The sequence below is a fragment of the Mus caroli genome, unplaced genomic scaffold (assembly GCF_978045245.1).
Source record: "Mus caroli unplaced genomic scaffold, Mus_caroli_1 scaffold_8, whole genome shotgun sequence".
NCBI classification, from domain to species: Eukaryota; Metazoa; Chordata; class Mammalia; order Rodentia; family Muridae; genus Mus; species Mus caroli.
The window spans coordinates 138,197,241-138,214,098 of record NW_028227263.1 but is presented as its reverse complement, the minus strand read 5'-3'; the positions used below and the strand labels follow the sequence as shown (position 1 = coordinate 138,214,098).

Below are 16,858 nucleotides of genomic sequence, written 5' to 3'. Positions count from 1 at the left end.
CTTAATAACAATGTGCCACATTAGAAATTAATTCCATTAATATGCTTGAAGATGTTTGTTGTTTGTTTTCCCCAAATCTGAAAGTATCAAAAGCCTTAAGTCAGGCTACCACTTGAGTTTTCCATTATATTATTTATGAATGAATCATTGATTCCTGTTAAGTTGTATCTCACCTTTGTTCCAAGGTTTGATTTTAGCCCAAGTTCAGTAAATTTATTTTGTCAAAAACAATTGGAATCTTGAGCATTACTGAGCCAATGGTACATCAAAATAAAAAAGATGTCTAAAGATAAATGCACAGTACATTAACAAACAGATGATCCTCAGTCACAAAATTAAAAATGCAGTTTGGGATAGGAGTAGGTGGGAGGGGAGTTAATCCAAACTACAGGAATGAGTTCTTCACACCACCTTCAGAACAGGGCTGCTGATTGTTCCTTCCATCTTTACTTGTGACATTGAGATCCCTTAAAAATATCAGTGGAAAGTTACATTTGGTAATGCACTGCAAGCTCTTGAAGCTACACAAGGTAGAGTCTGGCTAAGCTACATGTGGTTTCCATATTAGCTTGTTTGGCAGGATGACCTACTTTGTAAGCAGGCTTAGTTACCCCACAAGTCAACCCCCTGGGAGTTACAATTTCCTCCATATTCATCAGTGTTGTAAAAGCCTCCATAGCCACCTCCACCAAATCCTTTGCTGCTGTCATGGCCACCTCTACACTTTGAATGCTGCTTGCACAGCTGCTGCTGAAGCTGGGACTGCTGACACCACTAATCTGTCGATAGTCTCTGACACAAAACTATCCACTAAATATACAGGTCTTAGAACGTTCATGACTGCTGCCTTTGTAGTAGTGTTCAAAAGTCATGTTTTCTAAACAAGATGGCACTTCTTGTTTTGCTTCAACAAGAAGATCAAGTAAATCCCTAGTGATATTTATATTCCTTTCATTAAAGAATGAGGTGGCAAGACCAAGGCTTCCTGCACACCCTGTACGACCTATTTTATGCATATATTCTTTGATATCACTAGGTAAGTCAAAATTAATAACATGCTTCACATTTGAAATATCCAATCCTCTTGCTGTAGCCACTAGAATTGGGCTTTTTCCTGAGCAGAACTAGTGAAGATCCTCTTTCCCATTTCTCTGAGGACCGTCTCCATGGATACTGGTACAAGGATATTCTTCATGGTATAAGAAATCCTCCAGTGAATCTGCCCCCTTTTTGGTCTCCACAAACACTAGAGTCAGGGAATCCTTGTATGTTGCATTTAGGAGGTCAAGTAGAAGTGACCTTTTCTCTATCTCCTCCACCCAAACCACTTTTTGTGTGATGTTCTCTGAAGTACACCCAACTCTTCCTACAGCCAGAAATATGTGCTCATCTAAGAAATCATGGGTCAGCATCTGTATTTCCTTAGGAAAAGTAGCACTGAACATGATAGTGTGGCAAACACCTTTTGGAGGCATAGTGTCTTGTTCAACTATTCTATGTATCTGAAATTCAAACCCATATCTACCATCTTGTCAGCTTCATCTTGTACCGGGTATTTGCAGAAGTCGAACCCAATCTTTCCTCTCTCCATCATGTCCACTAGATGTCCTTGAGTGGCTACCAACAAGTGGCATCCACATTCTAAGTCTCAAATCTGCTGACCAATTACAGCACCGCCATAAACCACACAAGGACGGACTCTAGATAAGTATGAGAATTTTCTGGCTTCCACATAGATCTGCACTGCCAATTCTCTCCTTGGTGCAAGTACCAAGGAGATTGGATACTGTTTACAACATCCATATCTTTCATTTTCCTTCATGGCCCTCAGAGCCTCTCCTGGACCATCAGCATAAATCTGACTCAAGATGTGCAAGAGAAATGCTGCAGTTTTCCAGAGACTGTTTGAGCACAAGCCATCAAGTCTCTTTTCTCTTTGATAATAGGAATAACATATTTCTGCACTCTAGTTGGGCTAGTATAACAAGTTATCTCAATGTTTTCCATAAACATTTCTCCCATCTCAACATCACCAAAACTTTCAACGTGTGTAGGGCAGTTGTTACCTGTTGTTCAATGGGGATGTCACCATATTTCTAAAAGTTAATCCCAGTATTGCCTCCAGAAAAGAGCTTCTGTTCCAAGTGTTCACTTGGTGGGAGTGGCTTTGACAAGTTTTCTTCATCTGATTTGTCACACCAGTGACTATTCCCACCTCTTTCAAATTTGCCAAAGCCACTTCTAGCTTCTCAGCTGCGAATGCCAACATATTCTCCCCGTCCATAATCATCAAACCTTTCCCTTGATTCACTTCCATGATCACCAAAGGAGCTAGACTTCCCTCTTGTGTCACCCCATGATCCAAAACTTCTGTATGAATCCTCATCTTTACTAGACCTCCATCTTAAAATGCCTTTGCCATAGGATCCTTTAGTAGCTTTTCTGTTACTTAAATGAGGAGGGATATAAAGCCTACTTGCTGTACTTCCTCCAGTCTGATTATCCAAAGAGTTCAGGTCTAAGCCAGCAAAATGCTGGTCCATCCTGAACACATTGTCCACTGCCTCATGACTTATCCCTGAAGAGTAGTGAAAATTTGGAGTCTTCTGCTGCTGAACAAATTCTGGCTTTAACACAAAGGCCCTCTCATGGGAAAACTGCCATCTTGAAGTGCACTGTGCAGCCACTGATCTTCTCCTCTACCATTACAGTGCTGACATTATAGGCAATGGAACATCTGGCTTTTAATTTTTTTAATTTATTATTTTCTTAAGTTTTCTTACATGCATGTATCATGTACTTGCATGTGTCATATACTTTGCTTATATATAACCATTTTTCATTCCAACATTTTCATCTGCTACTTTCATGTTTTAATTTTTTGTGCCTCAAGACTTGTTGTATGGGTGAAAGTTACTTACTTGTTTCAGGACAGTGTGGTGGTAACTAAACCATGAATGACTAAGAAACCCCTTCTCTAATTTCTAGAAAGTGCCTTCAGGCACCTTAAGAGGGCTGGCCTCTTATAAGTCTCACATTTATTCATGATTCATAAGCAAAGCTGAACCAAATGATGTGTTCTCCATTGTGCTGTCTTCCACTCTAGATGTTGTATTTATGGTGGATATAGTACATGAAACATTTATGTATTTTTATGTATCATTTATGTATCTTTTGAATCATTCATGTATTTTTCCTGAGAAAAGTATATCTGTTCTCAAGAAGTCACTTTATCTGGGTTTATTCAAGAGTCTTCCTTGCCATGGAGATTTTGAAAATCATAAAAAATTTGGATGGACATGAAGTTCTCTTCACACACCTGCCCCTAAGCAAACTCAGAAACAAATATATTTGGGAACCTATCCGATTACAGGTGTCTTCCTATATGTAGTCTACAGGACATTGCCCTATAAATATAAAATAATAACAAAGTTAGTTGGCCTAAAACAACAATCTTTTATAACACACACATACAGTAATGCAATATAGTGTTATGTAATATAAAAGACATATAAGGATCAGACCTGCAGATCCTGAACAATGCATATAAGCTTCCCTTTCAGCACCCCATATACCCTTCTTGGTGAGTCCTTTGAGGTAGCCACTATCCTCTGAGAAGTTTTCTATTCCTGGTGCACCTCCATTCTATTGTGACCGCTCTGTTGACCTTCAACAGACCTGTGACTCCTGAACCATACAGACCTGCTGATCCATTACCTACAGCCCAAATTAATGGATCAGAGGCCTGCTATACATGTATATATCATGGTTAATCCCACTCCCAGACCATAATACAAGAACTTGCAGGAACCAAAGCCACTGAGATGGCTAAATTCCTTAAAAGAACATAATCAACAAATGCCAGGCAGTATCACAAATTCAGTGCACAACTATCATACTACAGCAAACTGTCCTAACACAACTGAAACACAAGAAAAAAGACCTTCAAGCCAATTTTATATAGATTATACGGACTTTTAAAGAGAAAATGTTAAATCTCTTAAAGAAGGAATAGAGAATCAAAGAGGTAGATGTCTTTAAAGGGGAACAAATAAATCTATTGAAAAAGTACAGGAAAATACAATTAAAGAGGTAAAGACAATAAACAAAACAGTTCAAGACCTAAAAATCGGAAATAGAAGCTATAAAGAATATAAACTGAGCAGATCCTAGAATGGAAAACTTAGGGAAGAGAACAGGGACAACAAACATGTCCTGCAAACATTACCAACAAAATACAAGTGATGGAAAGAAAATCTCAGTTGTGGAAGACACAATAAAACAAATTGGTATATCAGTGAATAAATTTATTAAGTGTAAATTTTTCTCAATACAAAACATCCAGGATATCGTGAAATCCCTAACCTAAGAATAATAGGAATAGAAGAAGTTGAAGAGTCCAAGCTCCAAGGTCTGGAATATTTTCAACAAAATTATAGAAGAAAAAAATCCCAACCTAAAGAAAGAGATGCCAGCATTTCTTCCAGGGCAGACTGCTAGATAGCCTGCTCCCCTGAAGACACAACAGACTGGGCACCCCAGGAGATCCACTGCACTCAGGCCATATGGTAAGAACCCTCCTGAAGTTCCACTGTGGCTGCTAGGAACCCAGTGGACTCAGGACCCGTCAACCCCCAAAATCCCCACATTACTCCCTTTTGGATTGTGCTTTCTGCCAAAGCAGACTGCTAGCCAGACTGCACTTATGAAGCACCACATCCTGAGGTATCACAAGAGATCTGGGGCACACAGGGCAACTGACATCCCAGGAGATCTGCTGCACACAACAACTGACACCACAGCCTGAAAGCATCCCAAGAGATCTGCTGCACACAAGAGTACTGAGCAACTGATCTCTAGCTTGTATATTTCCCTGAAGACACCACAGTTTGAAGGCATCTCAGGAGTTCCTCTGAACACAAAGCAGCTTGGAAATCAATACCATAGTATGAAGACTTCCAAGGAGCTCTGTGGCATGCAGGACAACAGACTCAACAATATGAAAGCCTCCTGGAGTTCTGTTGGACACAGGTAAACAAAAAACACAGTTTGTGCCCCACACCCTCAAGAGAATAGCTTCACATAGGACATCAGCTTAACTGCTCCTCTGAAGCCTCAACAGTCTGAAGGCCTCCCAGGAGATCTTCTGAAGGAAAGGCAACAAATTAGAAGCTTCTCTGTCCCTCTGAAGATCTCTCAGTAGCAAAGCCCCATAGTAGGTCTGCTACAGCCAGGGCTGCAGGCCTAACAGGAGCCCTGAAGCAAACCAGGTAGAAAAGAAGTAGATTTCAGACAGAGTCACCCAGAACAGCAAACACGAGAGATAACCACATGGAAAGAGGCAAGCACATGAACATAAGCAGCACAAGCCAATATATGTGGACATCATAAGAACCCAGTTCTCTCAACACAACAAGCCCTGAGTAAACCAACATACTTGAAAACCAGGAAACTGAGCTAAAATCCTATCTCTTAAAGAGAGTAGATTCCTTTAAGGAGGATATAAATAACTCACTGGGGGAAAAACAATTAAATAGAAAGAAGCCCTTAAAGAGGTAATGAATAAACCCCTTAAAGAAATACAGGAAAACAAAATTAAGCAGATAAATGAATTGAATAAAGTTGTCCAATACCTAAAAGTGGAAGTAGAAATAATAAAGAAAACACAAATGGAGGCAACACTTGAAATAAAAAACCCAGGGAAAATGTCAGAAATTACAGATGCAAGCATCACCAACAGAATACAAGAGATAGAAACAGAATCTTAGGTGTAGACAATATTGAAACAACTACCAAAAAAAAAAAAAATCAAAACATACAGAACTTCTAACCCAAAACATACAGGAAATCCAGGACACAATCAAAGAATAATTGGAAGTGAGAAGAATGAAGATTCCCAGATCAAAAGACCTGAAAACATCTTCAATAAAATCATAGAAGAAAACAGCCCCAATCTAAAAAAAAAGAGATGGCCACAAATATACAAGAAGTCTATAGAACACAAAATAAATGGGACCAGAAAAGAAAAGCCTCTCTTCACATAATAATCAAAACATTAAATGCATACAACGAAGAAAGCATATTAAAAGTTGCAAAAAAAGGACCAAGTAATATACAAAGTATATCTATCAGAATTAAACCAGACTTTCTGTACATAATGCAACCTACAAAACAAACATAGAAGGAACTAGCAATCATCTCTCTTTAATAGCTTATAATATTAATGGATTCTCTCCCCAATAAAAGACATAACCTAACACTCTGGATATGCAAACAGGATCCAACATTTTGCAGCATAAATGAAACACACCTCAGTAACAAAGACAGTCACTACCTCAGAGTAAAAGGCTGGAAAAGGTTCTCCCAAGCAAATAGTCCCAAGAAACAAGCTGGAGTTGCCATCCTAATATCCAATAAAATAGACTTTCAACCAAAATTTATCAAGCAAGATGATGAAAGACACTTCATACTCATTAAAGGAAAAATCCACTGAGAGAAAGTCTCAATTCTGAATATCTATTCCCCAAGTGCAAGAGCTATACGAGCACCCACATTCATAAAAGAAACTATGTTAAAGCTTAAAACACACATTGAAACCCACACTATAATAGTGGGAAAGGTCAAAAACTCACTTTCACTAATGGACAGGTCATTGAAACAGAACCTAAACAGAGAAACATTGAAACTAAGGGATGTGGGGAACCAAATGGATTTAACAGATATCTATTGATCATTCCACTGTAATTCAAAACAATACACCTTCTTCTCAGCACCTCATGGTACCTTTTCCCAAGTTGTCCATATAATTGATGACAAAACAGCCCTCAACCAATACAAGAATTTCAAACCATCCCATGCATCCTATCAGATCACCATGGTCCTTTAAGACTGTTCTTTAATATCAACAAAAACAACAGACATACAGATGGAAACTGAACAACTCTCTATGATAACTTGGTCAGGGAGTAAATAAAGAAATTAAAGACTTTCAGGAATTCAATTAAATATTATGACACAAAATACCAAACTTATGAGACACAATGAAAGCAGTCCTTAGAGGAAACTTCATAGCACTAAGGGCTGAGGTAAAGAAATTGGAGCAATCTTACACTAGTAGCTTAACAGTATACCTGCCAGCTCTTGAATAAAAAGAAGAAAACTCCAGGAGGAGTAGTAGTCAATCTAAGAGCTTAAATCAACCACATAGAAATAAAGAGAATGGAAGAAATTGCCAGAGCATCTGCAGGAGACATCTTGTTTCCTGGACGCCATTGAAACTAGTTTGCACAGGTGAGAGTGTGGACTACAGAAGCTAACAGCTTCTGGAATAGGCAGGAGCCACAGAACTTCTGAGGCAGCCCCCTTTTCATGCTCAAGTCATCCGGGCACCTTCCCTGCGAGAGGAGAGGTGTCAGCCCAGCCTGGGAGGGAATTGCCAGAGCATCTGCAGGAGACATCTTGGTTCCTGGACTCCACCGAGACTAGTCTGCACAGGTGAGAGTGTGAACTACAGAAGCTAACAGCTTCTGGGACAGGTCCTGTTTCAGACCTTCATCTTCTACCAGGAGGGAAGTTTGAATGCCAGATACCTGTGCACCTTCCTTGAAAGAGGAGAGCTTGCCTGCAGAGAGTGCTCTGACCACTGAAACTCAGGTGAAAGCTAATCTCCCAGGTCTGCTCAAAGAGAATAACTGAATCACAAGAGGAACAAGCTCTAAACAGAGACAACAATAACAACTGACTCCAGAGTTTACCAGATGGTGAAAGGCAGACGTAAGAATCTTACTAACAGAAACCAAGAGCACTCACCATCATCAGAACCCAGCACTCCCAACTCAGCCAGTCCAGGTCACCCCAACACACCTGAAAACCTAGACCTGGATTTAAAGGCATATCTCATGATAATGGTAGACGACATCAAGAAGGTCTTTAATAATTCATTTAACAAATACAGGAGAACACTGCTAAAGAGTTGCAAGTCCTTATAGAAAAATAGGAAAACACAACCAAACAGGTGATGGAAATGAACAAAATCATAGTAGACCTAAGAAGGAAAATAGACACAATAAAGAAAATCCAAAGTGAGGCAACGCTGGAGATAGAAACCCTTGGAAAGAAATCTGGAACCATAGATGTGAGCATCAGCAACAGAATACAAGAGGTGGAAGAGAGAATTTCAGGTGCAGAAGATGCCATAGAGAACAGTGGCACTACAATCAAAGAAAATGCAAAATGCAAAAAGATCCTAACTCAAAACATCTAGGAAATCCAAGACACAATGAGAAGACCAAACCTACAGATAATAGGAGTAGACAAGAATGAGGATTTTCAACTCAAAGGGCCAGCAAATGTCTTCAACAAAATAGTTGAAGAAAACTTTCAAAATGTAATAAAGAGAAACTCATTAACATACAAGAAGTCTACAGAACTCCAAATAGACTGGACCAGAAAAGAAATTCCTCCTGACACATAATAATCAGAACAACAAATGCACTAAATAAAGATAGAATATTAAAATCAGTAAGGGAAAAAGATCAAGTAACATATAAAGGCAGGCCTATCAGAATTACACCAGATTTTTCACCAGAGACTATGAAAGAGAGAGGATCCTGAACAGATGTCATACAGACACTAAGAGAACACAAATGCCAGCCCAGGCTACTATACCCAGCCAAATTTTCAATTACTGTAGATGGAGAAACCAAAGTATTCCACGGCAAGACCAAACTCACACATTAGCTTTCCATGAATCCAGCCCTTCAAAGAATAAAAACAGAAAAAAAAAAAAAACAATACAAGGACAGAAACCACATCCAGAAACCACATCCTAGAAAAAGCAAGAAGGCAAACCTTCAACAAACCTAAAAGAAGACAGCCACAAGAACAGAATGCCAAATTTGCCAACAAAAATAATAGGAAGCAACAATTACATTTCCTTAATATCTCTTAATATCAATGGACTCAACTACCCAATAAAAAGACATAGACTAACAGACTGACTACACAAAGAGGACCCAACATTCTGCTGCTTACAGGAAACCCATTTCAGGTAAAAAGACAGACACTACCTCAGAATGAAAGGTTAGAAAACGATTTTCCAAACAAATGGTCCCAAGAAACAAGCTGGACTTGCCATTCTAATATCTAATAAAATCGACTTCCAACCCAAAATCATCAAAAAAGACAAGGAGGGACACTTCATTCTCTTCAAAGTTAAAATCTTTTAAGAGGAATTCTCAATTCTGAATATCTATGCTCCAAATACAAGTGCAGCCACATACATTAAAGAAATTTTAGTAAAGCTCAAAGCACACATTGCACCTCAAAAATAATAGTGGGAGATTACAGCACAACACTTTCACCAAAGGACAGATCATGGAAACAGAAACTAAAAAGAGACACAATGAAACTAACACAAGTTATGAAACAAATGGATCTAACAGGTATCTACAGAACAATTTATCCTAAAAAAAAAAAAAAACGGATATACCTTCTTCTCAGAACCTCATGGTACCTTCTCCAAAATTGACCACATGATTGGACACAAAACAAGCCAAAACAGATACAAAAATATTGAAATTGTCCCATGCATCCTATCAGACCAACATGGACTAAGGCTGATCTTCAATAACAAAATAAATAATGGAAAGCCAACATTCACGTGGAAACTGAAGAACACTCTTCTCAATGATACCTTGGTCAAGGAAGGAATAAAGAAAGAAATTAATGAATTTTTAGAGTTTAATGAAAATGAAGCCATAACATACACAAACTTATGGGACACAATGAAAGTATTTCTAAGAGGAAAACTTATAGCTCTGAGTGCCTCCAAAAAGAAACTAGATAGAGCTTGACAACACACCTAAAAGCTCTAGAACAAAAAAAGTAAACTCATCCAATATGAGTACACAGCAGGAAATAATCAAACTCAAGGGCGAAATCAACCAAGTGGAAACAAGAAGAATTATTCAAAGAATCAAACAAACGAGGAGCTGGTTCTTTGAGAAAATCAACAAGATAGATAAACCCTTAGCCAGACTCACTAGAGGGCACAAGGAAGCAACCTAATTAACAAAATCAGAAATGAAAAGGGAGACATAACAACAGATCCTGAAGAAATCCAAAACACCATCAGATCCTTCTACAAAAGGCTATCCTCAACACAACTTGCTGTTATCATGTAGAAGGATGCAAATTATTCCTTTCCTTTCTCCTTGTACTAAGGTCAAATCTAAGTGCATTAAGGAACTCCACATAAAACCAGAGACACTGAAACTTATAGAGGGGAAAGTAGGGAAAGGCCTCGAAGATATGGGTACAGGGATAAAATTCCCGAATAGAGCAGCAATGTCATGTGCTGTAAGATCGAGATTCGACAAATGGGACCTCATAAAATTTCAAAGCTTCTGCAAGGCAAAAGACACTGACAGTAAGATAAAAACACCACCAACAGATTGGGAAAGGATCTTTACCTATCCTAAATCAGATAGGGGACTAATATCCAATATATATAATGAACTCAAGAAGGTGAACCCCAGAAAATCAAATAACCCCATTAAAATGGGGCTCAGAGCTAAACAAAGAATTCTTACCTGAGGAATACCGAATGGCTGAGAAGCACCTGAAAAAATGTTCAACATCCTTAATCATCAGGGAAATGCATATCAAAACAACCCTGAGATTCCACCTTACACCAGTCAGAATGGCTAAGATCAAAAATTCAGGAGACACAGATGCTGGCGAGGATGTGGAGAAAGAGGAACACTCCTTGATTGTGGGTTTGATTGCAAGCTTGTTCAACCACTGTGGAAATCAGTCTGGCAGTTCCTCAGAAAATTGGACATCGTACTACAGGAGGATCCCACAATACCTTTCCTGGGCATATGTCCAGAAGTGTTGCATCCACCCCGACCAGCAGGAAAGATGCAACACCATATTGTCCTTCTTCAAGCAGGTTTATTCAGGAACACTTTGTATTGCAATGCAGGAATGGGAATCCCTGAACAACCTCGGGGCGTGCCTTAAATACCCTACTGACTCCTACCAATGCCAGTCATGTAATGCCAGTCCATTGGTTCACAGCAAGTGATGACACCTCATGCGAGCTGACGAGGCATGGCATCTGCCTAGTGCAGGCAGCTGGGATGTGGCTAAGTCTGAGGTAATGAGGAAGTCCGGTGCAGGCCATAATACCCGACAGCTGTTCCGGGTGCCATCTTGGGCGGTAGCCCCACCTGCTTCTCACATCTCTCCCTTATTTACTATTTTGCAGAGAAAATGTCTGTCTTAGGTTGCCCACTGCGATAATGCTTCTTACCCGTCATCGGGAGAACAGACAGCAGTGGTCTGGTTCTTGTCTTAGGTTGGTAACACCTCTAGGGAGTCTTATCCATCATTGACTACTTCTCTAGCATGCCAAGCTACACTTGATCAGATTGTCCCAGCTCTAGGGCCAGGGTACAAATCTAGGCATACGGGTTACCACAGCCAAGGAAAATACAGATGCATTCCAATACATACTATAAAAGCAATACTCACTACTATGATTCTCAAAGCCAAAACACTCACAGAATTTTCAAACAAATCAGACCTGTTCCAATAACAACTAGCATTTCCCCAGGCCCCTCCTATCAGTATACTTAGAGGTGACAAAGCAGTACAGCTTCCATTTACCCCACACAACAACCATACATTAAAAGGATTATTAGCCCCTCGCTGTGCTGGGCTTTGATATGTCCAATTATAACTTGCAAGCATTTGATTATTTTTGGTACTGATGTATGGAGAAAAGGTAAAACACTTTTTTCTCCAGTATGCAAAGAAGCAAAAATGACTCCAGAGGCAGTATCAATTGAAACATGAACAAACTGTAACTTTCCAAATTCGGCAAAATGAGTAACATCCATCTGCCAAATGTGTAGGGAGAGTGAACTCCAAAGGAGGGTTGAGGTCATAAAAGAGGGCAGGCCTGACAGGCCTTGACAATCTCTCTGGCCTCTGCTCGGGTGATCCCAAAGCAAGAGGCTAAAGTTTTAGAATTTACATGAAATTTAGAATGAAAATCATGAGCAAGGTTGAGGGCAGGACATGCCAGAAATACAGCAGCTTGTGCTGCCTTATCCACTATGTCATTACCCTCAGCCAATGGACCTGGTAACCCAGTATGAGCTCAGATATGCAGGACAAAGAAGGGGGAGGATCTATGCAATAGCAAATTTTGTAATTTACTTAATAAATCCCCAATGCTGGACCTAAGATTCACCCTACCAACCACCTTCAAGATAGCAAGAGCATTAACCACATATTGATTATCTGATATTAAATTAAAGGCCCCTGAATGTTGTTCAAAAACCTTAATCACAATCTGTAATTCTATAACTTGTGGTGAGGTAGGGGGGAATTGTAAAACTATAGGCGCAAAGTCTTGAACTAAATAGGCTCCGCATCCTGACTTTGATCCATCTGTAAAAATTAGGAGCCCCTTTCAATGGTAATCAAGAGGTAATCACAGGAAAAATTACCAGGTGAACTCTACACAACTATAAAATGGGATCTTTGGGAAAATGATTATCTATCTTGCCTAAAAAACTGCATCTTAAAATTGCCCAGTCATCTACAGTGACAGACAATACCTCAACTTGTCTACTATCATATGGTACAATGATTTCATCACGAGGGGTGCCAAAATGCTGCACGCACTGCTGTAAACCCGGCAATGCCAAATTGGACAACCAAGGCAGGATAATAGGATAATATTTTGGCGGGTGAAATTTTAGGATGGATCCATAATAAAGGAGCCCCTTGCCAAAGGGCTCCAGTAGGTTAATTTTCTGATGGCAAAATACATAATGATATAGGAAGATCAACCTCTTTAAAGCAGCAATTTGAATAGCCTTCTCTACTAACTTTAAGGCTTCCCTTCCTTCTTCTGTAAGAACTCTCTCTGAATCCAGGGCTGTCACTCCTGGCAAGATGTCATAAAGAGGTTTCAATTGCTTATTTGTTAGACCCAGATAAGGCCTAACCCATTGAATATCTCCTAGCGACTTTTGAAAATCATTTAAAGTCCTTAGATGATCAGTTCTGACTTGAATCTTCTGTGGAGTTATATATCTTTCTGTCATTTTACTTCCTAAATAATGGATGACCTTGCCCTTATGCACCTTTTTAGGGGCTACTGTGAGCCTTCTATTTTGTAGCTGTTGTATGATCTTACTATATGCCAAACCCAGGATTTCCTCCGTTGGTGCTGTCAGAAGGACATCATCCATATAATGATAACATTTTATTCTTGCGAATTCCTGTCTAACCTTATATAAGGCTGCATTTACATATAGCTGATACATAGTGGGACTATTGGCCATGTCCTGGGGCAAAACAACCCACTCAAACCTCTTATCTGGTTCTTCATGATATATAGAAGGCAAAGTAAATGCAAATCTTACTGCATCTTGTTCATGCAAGGGGATGGAAAAGAAGGAAGCAATCTTTAATATCTAAAACTATCATCAGCCATGCTTTTGGAAGCACTGATGATAAGGGCAAACCTCTTTGAATAGGTCCCATAATGACCATTTGTTTATTAGTCTCTCTAAGATCACGTAACAACCTCCATTTCCCATATTTTTTCTTAATAACAAATATGGGGGTATTCCAAAGAGAAGTAGAGGGGCGAATATGGCCCATCCATGACTGTTCTTGAACTAATTCTTTAGCAGCCTATAATTTCTCTGAGGGCAAAGGCCACTGAGGAACCCATACTGGATCCTCAGTCTTCCAAGTACTGGGGATGGCCTCTTCAGTGGCCCCTAGGAAAAACCCAGTCCACACGACCTTTCTTTGAACTCACAGGAATAGGGGATTTCCTGCTCTGCAATTGAGGCCTTAATCCTTTTCCAGATTGACATCTGACCCATCCAGCAGGTCCAGTTATTCGAGGTTCTCAAGGGGACTTTCTCCTAAGAACCAAATGGGGGGAGGGAGAGACAGACACCAAGTGTGACATGGAAGCAGTCTGATTAGCATCAAGGTCTCACTGTATTCAGCAAGGCTCAAGGCTTAAATGCACAAGCGAAAGGGGAAGTACTTCTCAGCAGGAGGAACGGGGCAGCAACAATGCACAAGCAAAGGAGGAAGTACTTCTCAGCAGGAGGGATGGGGCAGTGGAAATTTTTCTTTTGGCAACTATACCAGAAAGCAGGAACTTGGTGGTATCAGGGTACATCTTGTGGTCAGGATATCTGGCGCTGACTTAGGGCTGGAACAATCTGTGGTTGTTCTCAGAGCAGTGTACCTGTGGCCCACTTTTGACCCCCTTTTCTTCTTGGGGGGAGAGGCCCAATTCAGAGATCAGGACAATTGTGTTGTCTAATAGCTCCCAACATCTCCCCCGTTTTAATATTTTTATAAAAGCATATTGTATAATAAATTTGTAGCCACGTTTTTAATGACCGCCTAAATGTCTGTTTGCTCACTGAGTGATTCTCTAAAACCACGAAGGACACAATGGCAAGTCATCTATGAGGCTTGAATTAACGGTTCCAGTCTGTTGGGTATAACCTGGGCAAGCCAAGGGATTTAGGAATGAAGAAAGCTCTGTGGGTAGAGGTAGAGGTAGAGGTCTGATCCCCAGTGTGCAATGTTAGGGGCCATGTACAGGATTGACTCTCTGGCCCACAGATTTTTACCCAGAGTAACCCTGACCTGCTCCTCTGCTGTTTTTCCTTGGGGAAGAACCCTAGGGCACTCAACCTTCATGCAATCAGACATGCCTCTCAGAGACTGTCTAACAGCTTCCAGACTAATCTCTGTGCAGTGCTTTAGCCTTACAACTCTCACTGACGACGGCTTCAAGTTCCATATTTTTGATGTGTCTAGCCTGGGACGACTGTTTAGTTTCCAATGTGTTGAGAATGTTTATAACCATGTCGGAAGCACATACTACGGCAATCGATAAATGATTCGTGGCATGAGACTGATGGCCGAATTTAGGGGGAGGGGAATGATCTTACTTAAGCATTTTATAGAAATTGAGTCTCTCTCCCCGAGACAAGAGTGATGAAGCTGTATCCACATATGACACTTCTCCAGTAACCTGCGTGTTATCGCCAATGTCCAGCCGATGGGATGGTAATGAACTGAAACAGATGTGCTTGAAAGAGATGAATCAATTTGAGATTTAACAAATCAGGTCAATTTCTGAAATGCCCAAGGACCAAAGGAAATCAATAATAGGAGTCCCAATAGGGGCCCCCAAAGAGAGGGCAACAAGGTCATAAGCCAGGGGGAGGTTGAAAACCAATTTTGGTACCATGACTCTTGTTGTTCTGTCTCTCTTTTTCTTTTTTTCTAAACTGGAAGTAACCTTGGCAATGCTATCTTTAGCTAATCCATTTTTATTAACATATATGCATCATTCTTCCTTAAGAGCAGCGCATAAGCCTCCTTGTTGTAGAAAGAGCAAATTTAATCCCCTTCCATTTTGAAGGGCAACTTCTGAAAGGGAGACCAAGGAATCAGTAAGATCATCTAGGCCCCCTTTTATATTCTCAATATCTTGACTAATAGCCTCATTGAGCAGATGGTAATTGGGCACATTCTGTTGAGACAACAGAAGGGCTGTGATTCTGGTCCTGGTCCCAGCAGCACCCAGGCCAAGAAGGACCGCAAGGGTCACCGCTGACATAGGCTCTCTTTTGTGGCGGGATGGCAAGGAGGCACCTCGGTCCTAAAACTTCAGTAAGTCATCTGACTCATGAATACTGAAATTTGGAAAAAGCTGAACCAAGACACAATAATCTCTATTATTTATAAAATCTTGTATAATAATGTACCGTGTAAGGCCCATGGAACATGCCAAAAATTTATCATTTGGGACAAGAAGATAAGAAAAACCATTATTATTTACTCTAAACGTGTTATTGCAAATCTCTAGCAAGGGCCACAGAAGAAGCATGCCTGGGCCCAACACACAACTTCCTATCCCAGAGAGTTCTGTCAAGGTAAGGTGAACTGACTCAAAGGGAAGCTGCCTAGCATCTGAAAGAAGAGTAAAATTTCCAAATAAGGCTATGCCCTCATAAAAGGGCAGGGAAGCAGAAAAGCACATTCAACAATCTTCAAATTCTCATGTATTATCTCTTTGTGTCTTATCCAACAAGGCTAAAGCAGAAGCATTCAATATAGACCACAGTAAATCAGTGGAGGGGGGGGGGCGCAGGAAGAGTGGGCTGAACCAGGGTCATAGCACACCTTGGGGCAGGAACAGGGGGGCGGGTACCTGGAAGTCGGGGACTGTTTGAGGAATTAGGGTGATGTAATTGGGGTGTCCCGTGCTATTGTTCTTGCCAGCAAGAACACACTCGGACAACTGGAATCTTCTGCAGCAAAAAGCTTTATTGCTTCTTCAGGAGGGAAGACCCAGGCCCCGGAAAATGGTGCTGCTTATATAGCCCTCAGCCATGGCGTTTCAGCACCTGATGTGGCTGATGTTGCTCGCCCATCACCCCATTACTACAATCCGAGATGGGCAGTGACTAGGCGTGAGTTCACTCTCGCACTTGCGCACAGGCTTGTTTACTAGTTAGGCACAGAGGAGGCCAGCACCATCTTATAATGGCCATTGCTCACAGCATGGCTCTCCACATTGGGGATTAGGTCCTATAGATGCTTTATATTTGTTGGGGATTTCCTTTTGTAGTTTAATCTTGAATGTCAATCCCCAATCTGTGCCCTCTTTATATATGCACAACCCCCAAGAGAATCCTCTCTTGGTCCAGTCAGCAGTCCTTGTGGCTGTTGTAAAGCCAATTTGTAATCGGTTGCACCACCCTTGTCTAGAAGAATTGGGGGAACAATA

General features: G+C 40.5%; 1 pseudogene; it reads right to left on the bottom strand.

The window, feature by feature from the left end:
* Positions 1–603: 603 nt before the first annotated feature.
* On the bottom strand, positions 604–2,543 carry LOC110287678 (ATP-dependent RNA helicase DDX3X pseudogene; annotated as a pseudogene).
* Between the last annotated feature and the right edge of the window lie 14,315 nt (positions 2,544–16,858).